Genomic DNA, 9,777 nt, shown 5'->3' with positions numbered 1-9,777 from the left:
GGACTTCAGACACAGCAAGAGGCCCCTGTTGTAATAAGGGGTGAGGGAGTAGAGATGGTGGACACCTACAAGTTCCTGGAGGTGCAACTGAACAATAAACTGGACTAGACAGACAACATCGAGGCCCTCTACAGGAAAGGACAGAGTAGGCTGTTCTTCCTGGCTCAGGTCCTTCAATTTGTGCACCAGGCTGCTGCGGATGTTCTACCAGTCTGTAGTGGCCAGTGCATCTGCATCGCTGTGGTGTGCTGGGGAGGTGGCATCGGGACTTGTGGCGTAAACAAACTGGGCAAGCTGGTGAAGAAGGCCAGCTCAGTGGTGGGGATGGAACTGGACAGTGTGGAGGCAGTGACTGAGAGGAGGATGAGAGGGAAGCTGAAAACCATCATGGACAACTCTCATCCTCTCTATGCTGAGCTGAGGCAGCTCAGGAGCTCCTTCAGCCACAGACTCCTCCAGCCCCGAGCCTCTAAGCGCTTTGGAGGCTCATTTGTGCCTTCAGCCATCAGGCTCCACAACACCACAGCACTAAACTGACAGATTTTCCTGATTATATTTCAGAAATTTATCTGGTTGTAAATGGTTGTAAATGTGTAAACAGTGTGTTAATACTTGTACAATACTGCATCTGTTCTTTTATATTCCTTGTGCTGCTATATACAGAAAATTTCCTACAGGGGATTAATAAAGTTATATCTTATCTTCACTTATCTTATGTAGGCCTACATGATTAACGTACCCACAAAGTTATGTTTCAAGTGCTTTATTGTCATATGCACTTACAGTGAAGTGGTCATTGGCAATGACATTTTTCATTCTCCGGCTCCCTCCAACAATGCTCAAACAATAATTAAAAAACAGATATTCACACCAGTAAAAGAATCTAAGATAAAAAATAATGCAGAAGTTAAATTTGAGGAGGATTTCAAGACACGGCAGCTGTCCTCAGCTCCATCTACCCAAACAAGAATTCATCAATATAACTTACAATATAACTGAATTATTCTACATGCAGATAGACTCATATGTTTCTACTCTTATTTTCAGCTGCAGGTATAGATCTGGGGTTGGCATCACAGATACCGAAGGCAGAACTGTTGATTAACAATCGTTTTATTCAGTCAGTGTGGTTGTTTTCTGCCTTTGCAATGCATTACTTTTCACTTGACGACTTCAACAACTAGATCTATAATGCTCTTTATATTATGCTACAGTGCACCTGAAGGTCAACTCAGTACACAAAGATTAGTCTGACTGTCCTCATCCTTAGTGGAATTTTTATCATTTCAATCTGTATTAAAGAAACAGATCATACGAATGCACTGCCACACATTTAAAGTGCCTATAGAAGCTCAGTAGAAATTTTTAGGACAGCTGTTTCTGCTTTTCACAGGTAGATAATATGTGACCTTATGATGATCTTACAGCTGATTCTACTGAGTGAAACTGAGGAGGATAAGCAGATATTACTTGTTGTGGATTTTCTTTCAATTTAGCTCATGTTCTGAAGGAGGTGATGTGGTGGCTTGAGAAATTTACAAAAGGTAAAGTTTAAATCAAGGATGTCCACCACTCATGTGTCAAAAAAATTAATTACAAGCAACAACAACAAAGTAAATGTGTCACTGCTCTTTGTCAGTTCATTCGTCTGCCTGAGGGAGGCACAACGATCATGGGAAGCAAAATAACATGTAGAGGAACTCTATGTGCAAATACATGCATTTTAATATTGAGTACCATATAGCAGTAATTTTAGTGAGTGAATAGGTGTGTGTGTGTGTGAGTGTGTGTGTGGTGGGGGTGAGTGGGAGTGAGCAATAGAAAACAAATGATCAAGTGATAATCCTAAACATTAAAGAAAGGTTGAGTCATGATGGGCAGCACACGAGTAGTTCAGAAGCCTACATTTAATGTAATCTCCATGTATCCAGTTCAACATATCATTTCATTCCATGGGACATTAAAACTTATCTAATGTTAAAGGGAATACTTTGTTTTCATATTAATAAAAAAAAGCTAGGGAAATTGTGATGAAGACACGGTATACAATGTATTTTAAATATGCTTGCCCACAATGTCAAGATTTTCAACATCATATGCTGTTGTAGTATTGTTAGTTTCATCACTGTGTGATCACACAATTGAAGAGCGTCTGAGTGTGTTAGAAGAAATCAAAGCACCGTTGTTATGCTATCATGTCAAGGATTTCTGTACACACACCTTTTCTGGAGATAAGTTTTGATTTTTGAGATGTTTTGTGTTATCAAGTCCTGATTAGCTGCTAGTTCACACTGGAGTGAAATGTCATTAAGTAACAGTGATTTTTTTGCTGTGTAAAAATGAACCTTTGTCAGATGTGACAGTGGGAGTGCTCCAACAGTCTGGGCATACGCTCAGAGCTCAATACAAGTAAGAGAAAATTTCATATTTGCCCTCAAAAGGAAAATATATTGTCCACCACCAAACTGCAGATGCACTGCACCTTGTCTGTGACTCAGTCTGTGGAGGTTCAAAATCGCCATGAGTGTGACTGGTGTGTTTTAATGTTAGTTTTAGGTATTGTTTGGAACAATAGTGCAGGTTTGGTGCATAACAGTGGTTTGTACGTCCCAAAACGCATCCAGATTCATTTGTTATGCACAGCTGTGTGCCAAACGGTACAGTACATACACACTACTCACCACTGGGTGGCTGTACATGCATTTCAAACCCCAGTCTTTTTTGGTTATATGTACTGCTGCTTTGGAATACTTTGAAACAGCTCTGTGCTGCTTATCACTGAACATAGTGGGTCAAATCTGAGTGGGTGTAATTTCCAACCTGTCAGCAAGTTCTCTGAATCCTGTTTACATGATCAGAACATAATTTCTGCCTCCTTTGTTCTATTTGCATGTTGGAGTCTGAGCTCAGATTCAAATCAGGCAGGATCAGAAGAATGTGTTGCTCTGTATTGATCTGTAAACTGAGCAGTAAATGCTGGCAAAGGGTGGGAGGTATTCAGTGTGCACATGCTCATTCTGCCACTTATAAGGCAACATGGTCGGGACAAAATAACTATCTGATGTGCCGCCAAATCATGCAACAAAACATATTTAGCCAAATAAAAACAAATAAATGTTTTTGTATACAATATACCTCGCTTTTTTACAGAAACACTTGTGCCAAACATCTCATGTGTCCTAGAGAGAAGAAAAGAAAAGAAGACACTTTACCATCTTCAGAAGTTTCAGCAGTAAGACCAGTGAATACAGTAAGTGTCTATAAATAACCTTTGAATGACTCAGAAAACTGAAGACATGATACTTGGTACTGCAATCTTCATAGGCTTGGAGTTCATACAAGTAGAGATAAATAATTAAAATTAATTAATAAAAACTAATGAAAGACAACTACAAAAATAAACATAGAACAAGTAAACACATTATTAAAAAAAACATAATTTCCAACATATCTTCAATAATTGTTGCATTATGTCATAGCTGTAGGACTAATCATAGTGCGTGGTGAACTTGAATGTGAGTTTTGCTTTTGTCTTGGGTTATAACTAAATCCTTCACTTGTTATTTGCGATCAACACTTCAGGCAGTTGGGGCCAGCTGGGGAAGTTCTCCAATGATGTGTCCATGGAAACAAGGCAAGGGATCACATGTGTCTTATCACTCAACACGGGAATAGCCTTCTGTTCAATTTTGCTGAGATTTTGAGGTGATGTCAAAACACATCAAAATCAGAGAGAAGTCTACCTTTTGTTTCTCCTCATTAGTGAATTAGAGAAGGTTTCACATGTAATCCTCCAGACTCCGAGCCTTGTCTCCAAGTCAGTCTGTCTCTGTGTCATTTCCCCCCTCATTCACAGCTCGGCAGGCACTCACTGTCAGTCAGAAGGGAAAATCCCCTCTCTTAACATGCACCGGTAAGAAAAAACACCTAACAAAGCCGAAAAACAAACATTGGCAGTTATCCAGTCCTAAGGATCAAGTATTAATTAGCATGGGCTTGGAGCTTGAAAACAGTGGATGTAAGATTAATTTTGAACACTGAACTGCCGCTATTATCTTCTTGAATGCCGAAGAGTTTGCCCAACATACAGCTGAAGTGTCATAGGAATATGAAGTAGCTCCAAAGTGGCTTTTAACCCTTTTGAACAGGCAACAGGGATTTGCAATACCACGCTAAATTATTTCCACAACAGATTAGATTGTATGTTCCTGGACATACTGTAAGAAATTTGACTTGTATTTATTATTATTTATTTAAATTGTTTATATTGGCATAAAAAAGATTCAGGACTGGCTCTTGTGTAGATTATTGTGGGTAAACACTGATAAGAAAACCCCAAAAGTGTAGGATGTTGATAAGCTTTGACTTTGTTGATGCTTATGAAGTGAACTGTCACTCCTGCGCTCTGAGATGGTGCCTGACTGCAGCTTCTGTGATAATGGCCGTGTGTGAAATAATTTCGATGCGTAGAGAGAGCAGCACCTCTCCACTACAAGCATATAATTAATCTTCCTGTGTCTATTTAAAGAATTTGTGCACATGCCCTTCCATTTGTGTGTCTTAATGTGCAAACAGACGAGTGAGAAAGTGCCTGACGTGTCCTGTGATACAAGGGCTTCAAAGTGCTGTTTACCATCTGCTCAACCTTATTTGAATGTGCTGTCAACATTACCGTAACAGTGTCATTCAATGAAGCACTGATGCAGGACATATTGTCAAGACAGGTGTCACTGTCATGAGTCAATTTAGCACAACATTAAGGAACTTATGTTTTGTTTCCATTCTTTTTCCATTAGTACCATGTTTAATCCTCGATCAATCAGTAGTCAAATGTAATCTCCATGTCATCTCCAAATGTAATGTCATTATGAGGAGAATATTTGAAAATACATACTGTAATTTTTGGTAACCATGGCATGCTTAGTACTGTAATAATGCTGTTAGTTACATGGAAACCCACATCTAAAGGTATTAACAATGATTTTGCTGACATCCCGTAGCTGCATGGGTCAGTGCAGTAGAACATATTTGGGGCAGTGGTGGCCTAAAGGTTAGATTCGTCATCTTCAACCACCTTGAGTAAGGAAAGAGAAATACTTTAAACCACAGGTGCTCCAGTGGAGCTGCTGGTCAGATCAGGCTGTCGTTGTACTGGGCAGCATCCCGGTGTGAATGTATAACTGTGCGAATGTGATCAGGACGTTCCTGCAGAAGAGAGCATTGTCAGTAAAACCTCCTGAATAAATAAAGGAAAATATAGGCTATATGTGTCATCTTTTTTGTCATATAGCTATACATGAACAAGATAAACATTAAGCACAGTTAAATGTTTACTCTTTTCAATTATAAGTAAAGCGTTAACTAAAAATTTATTTAGGCCTATTATTTTATTTTTCTAATAGGGATAGACACTAAGACACACTGCACTGCGAACCTTGGCTTCTTGGGATCCTGAGTAGCCCACTAGCATATCTGGATCCATAAAGTGTTAAGGAAACCAAAGCAGTGCGTGAGCTCATTAGGCAGAACAAAGTAAAAGTAGACGACTACGAGTTTGACTGACAGCTGAACCTGCTCCTCGCCTCGCTGAGAGGATTCTTCTCGGCGACATCCCTCAGCAACAGTCAAATGATGCCTTCAGGTGTACACCGTAAACTCCTGCTTTTGAGTTATTCGAGTGCCACCAAATAAATAAGCACTCCCAAACGTTTCAGTCATCACTATCATTATTCCCTGCTTGTTGCTCACCATAATACATTTTTTATTTTACTGTCAGCTAGTCTAGTGTCCATTACTGTAAGCTATAGTAAATTTGATTTGGTTTAGCTGTTGTTTCATTTCAGTAATTATAGCATGTAGCTAATAGACATGAGAAGTGTATTAAGTTAGGCCTATTATATATGGCCTTTGTAGCAAAAAGACAAATAATAATAATCTTTATTTGTAGAACACTTTTCAAAAACAAGTTACAAAGTGCTTCAAAGTGCATCACAAAGTAATATCTACATTAACATTTGTCATTCATTTACATTACTACTATTTAAACAGAATATTAAACTATTGCGATTATTATGATTATAATAAAATACATTTAGTAACAGAACATGTTGAGCAACTATGCTGTTCAACAAGTTGGCTAGCCTATGCTACACAAGTGCACTTAAACATGTGGCTTTAACCAGTCGTTCTCACTGCTCTGCCCTCTTCACGTCAGAACTAAGCTTTGTCTATAAAATCACAATTCCCCAAGCTAAATTTGCCGTCAACCTTTTTGGTATCGTGCTTTCAACTCGTAACAGCGATATGTCCGACAGTAGTACAGGGCAGTGAAATGTTGCAGCACTTCCTATGGCCATATTTGGGTGAGCATCAGTGGCGCGTGAGCTCAGGAAGGCATTTCGAAGGACCAAAATGAGCTTTTGTCTGTCGTCTGTCACAAGAAAGATATCCAAACGTTTTCACCTAAGTTGATTGCGCCACATTCACAGAAGGAAACAGCGTCCTGCTGCAGTGATCAGATCTTTGATTCACAGGAACTCTGACACGCAGCAGCAAAAACGGTTCACACTGGAAAACTGTCAGGAGATACAGGTAAACTGGATTTATTTGATCATTTAACAGCATGAAAAATTACCTCTGTGGTTTAGAATAATTAAAGTCAAAATATGCATCAGCTTTACTGACTCATACTGTCATTTTTCAGATGTTGGTTTATTGACACCTGTTAATCTGAATTGCCCTATAGTTGAAAATAATTTGAAATTAGCCTTTTGGGCAGAGGATAAAGTTGTGTTGATGCCCAGATAACATCAATGTATGACTGAATATATGATTTACATTATGACAGAGCTTGTGAGGTTTATAAATCAACAATCAAATATGTTCCACTTTTTGTGAGAGGAAACATCATAAGGTTATACTGTAGAGTCATATGGGCAAAAGTTTCCCTTGTGTTTAGTGTAATCTTAACCACAATATTGGAAACCTGATCACCAGCCCAAATTGTCTGTGAGTGAAACCAGATTTAGGCAGACAAGGTTGACAAACATTTTGGAAATCCATGTCAGTAAAATTAGATAACGTTGGCTTCACCTAAACTTGACAGGTGGCTAAGGATGAGTGGCTTTGTGAGGTAGTGATTTGTTGTTTTACCATTTTTGTGTGTTTTTGTAAATGCTCTCATGTTATGTAACATATAATAATCTGCACAAAAGCTAGAAACGCCCCACACCCATCAATAATCAAAACACAAACACACACACACACATATAGGTGCAACAGAGCAGCATCACATCAGATAAAGATATAGCACGACGCTGGCATTGAACACATGTTATTTTACTCATGAGCACTAGTGAAAAACGTCCTGAGTGCACTTTTGAAACATTTGTAGGCTATGTGTTAAAAGATGTGCTTACACTGGTCCCCATATTTCCCCAAAATAACAAGTTATGTCTGTCATGAGAAAAAGAGCAAGTTTAGACCTCTTGTGCTTTTAACCCCTTCAGCTTCAAACTGTGGACAAAGTGATCTTGTGCTTTTGAGATGCTTGTGGAGTGATCTCTCTCTCTCTCTCTCTCTCACACACGCATGCACACACACACACACACACACACACACACACACACACACACACACAGACACAGACATCTCGGCTAGAATGATCTTTTCCCCAACTGACAGCAACAGCAATTCTGAGCCAGTAATTTACCTGTGCTTTTAATATTGGCAGTGATTAAATGTGCAGTACATTAAAGGGGTAATAAAAAGTGTGACGTTCCGTTATTTGTACCTGCATGAAGCCACAGTCTAATACAAAAGAAGCTCGGGTTGGCATGTGCGGAAAATAATCATCCCAAATGTATGAAATCTGCAGAAATTATCTTTAACAGTTTTATTAATAGTTTAAATTGTGTCTCTATGTGGCTTTCTCTCCTCTTTTCTTCAAGAAGCTGCCCACTGCAGGTCAAAACTCCACTTTAGACATTATGAGCCCATTATAATTAATTAATCATTTCCTTTTATTATTATACAGTAGATCAGTGGTCATTACCTGTCTATAAAAGAAACAGCTTCCCCAGTGTTTTTCTTTTGCCACCCATTCAAAGAGACAGCATAAAAAGGTTTTGGTAATGCCGTACAAATATAGTTCGGAAGTACGCCATTAATTATAGCATGTGTGAGCAGTTGTATGACTTCAGAGCATCACTTTGTATTGTAGCACAGCGTCTTATAGATGCAGATTGATGTTTTTGCGTAAACAATGGAGGTGGCGTTATTGCCTCTGCATAAAGACTCAATGGCTGCTATTTTTGACAGCAGTGTTACTGCTGGAGTGAGTGTTTTCAGGGTGACAAAGAATGTATTATCTGTGGTATAATAAGCAAGGATATGTGCCATTGTTTAAGTCTGAGATTTTGTGCGTGGCTGTCAGTGGTTTCTGCTGCCAGGCTGCGGTGCAGACGCCCTTTACAAAAGCTCACAACCCTCAATTCCTGGGATTTTCTCTGGCAATCAATTTCCAAGCCAAAGTGCCTGTCATGTGCCTTGACAACACAGACTGGGAGCTTTTGGGAATAGACGGCTGGATGGACTGCGTGTTTCTTTGAGCCAGAGCCTGCTGCACTATAGATTATGTGTTATCCACAGGTGCATACAGTTTAGATCACAGTGATGTCTACACTTTTCCACATCTAATCCACTGGGAAAGCTTGTTAAAGCACTGGCAGTTTGATCCATTCAGCCCATATGTCCTAAGGGCCAGTCACATAATAACACTGATAGCCCGTGATGAGGCTCTTGATTGTGTCTATAAGGTTGCGATCGTCATGCTTTTAAACATCAGTGACACTACAGAATAATCTGCTCACAGTGGAAGATATGAGTGTGTATCCCCTCTGGCTGAGGAATATGGAGGTCAAAATGTGCATGTCTGGTTTGATGTCATCATGAAAGGGGACGGTTATTATTTTCCCTTTCATTTTGGCGACTCAGGAGGAACATAATGAATTAAATGCCCGCTCCTAATTGCACTGATTTTAAAACAAAGAATTGTTAAAAATAAATAAATATATCTTAATCCCCTCCTGTTCTCTGCCTCTCTCTCCCTCTCTGTCTCTTGCCATTTGAAACACTCAACAACTCTTTCATAGGAGAGCGCTTTCATGCTCAAACAGACACTTGGAGAAGTGCTCAACAACAAAATGCGAATGACTTAGAAAGGTGTGTTACTGAAAGCTAGACAAAGACTAATCTTGAGGCATGTGAAGCTGCTAATGACAAACGGGTGCAGAACACCTTGTAAACCTTACTACTTTATTGACCGGCTCTTGTATCTCCTGGTGTCTTTTGTCTGATGTAGGCTTTTACGTTGAAAACATCAAGCAGGAAAGGAATGAGACTTAGGGAGAGTAGGAACAATAGTTAAAATGTACAAGCTCATGAGTCACATTTAAATATTAGCCATGACTCTGGACTGATTGACACAGTGGGCTGAACATTGGCAGATTAAGATGCTATGTTGGGGAGATTTTGGCCTGTTGTGATTAACTAAACTTGGTCAGTATAATCTGTTTTGCTGTGTCAACGTGAACACATCAAGGGTCATTTTTTCCAGCCTTTGTAGAATTGCATTTACCTGTATTTACCAGCTCCTTTTCCTCTGCTGTTACCATAGAGACACTCCATCCCTATCAGCAAGGCGCCTTTGGCTGCCGGGCTCATTGACTCTCACAGGAGAGAGACACTGGTGAGCAAGTGTTTCCCTGGCATGACTTC

General features: G+C 39.5%; 1 protein-coding gene across 1 annotated transcript in view; it reads left to right on the top strand.

The window, feature by feature from the left end:
• Nucleotides 1–6,398: 6,398 nt before the first annotated feature.
• Nucleotides 6,399–9,777, top strand: part of baiap3 (BAI1 associated protein 3) — a 48,608-nt gene continuing 45,229 nt past the window's right edge. Inside the window, exon 1 of the mRNA XM_038703618.1 lies at nt 6,399–6,591. The gene's annotated coding sequence lies outside the window, so the exon portion shown is untranslated. The remainder of the gene's footprint in view (nt 6,592–9,777) is intronic.

The sequence above is a fragment of the Micropterus salmoides genome, unplaced genomic scaffold (assembly GCF_014851395.1).
Source record: "Micropterus salmoides isolate LMB-PRFRI ecotype aquatic unplaced genomic scaffold, ASM1485139v1 Ms_hic_scaffold_10, whole genome shotgun sequence".
NCBI classification, from domain to species: Eukaryota; Metazoa; Chordata; class Actinopteri; order Centrarchiformes; family Centrarchidae; genus Micropterus; species Micropterus salmoides.
This window is presented reverse-complemented; position numbering and strand designations above follow the sequence as displayed.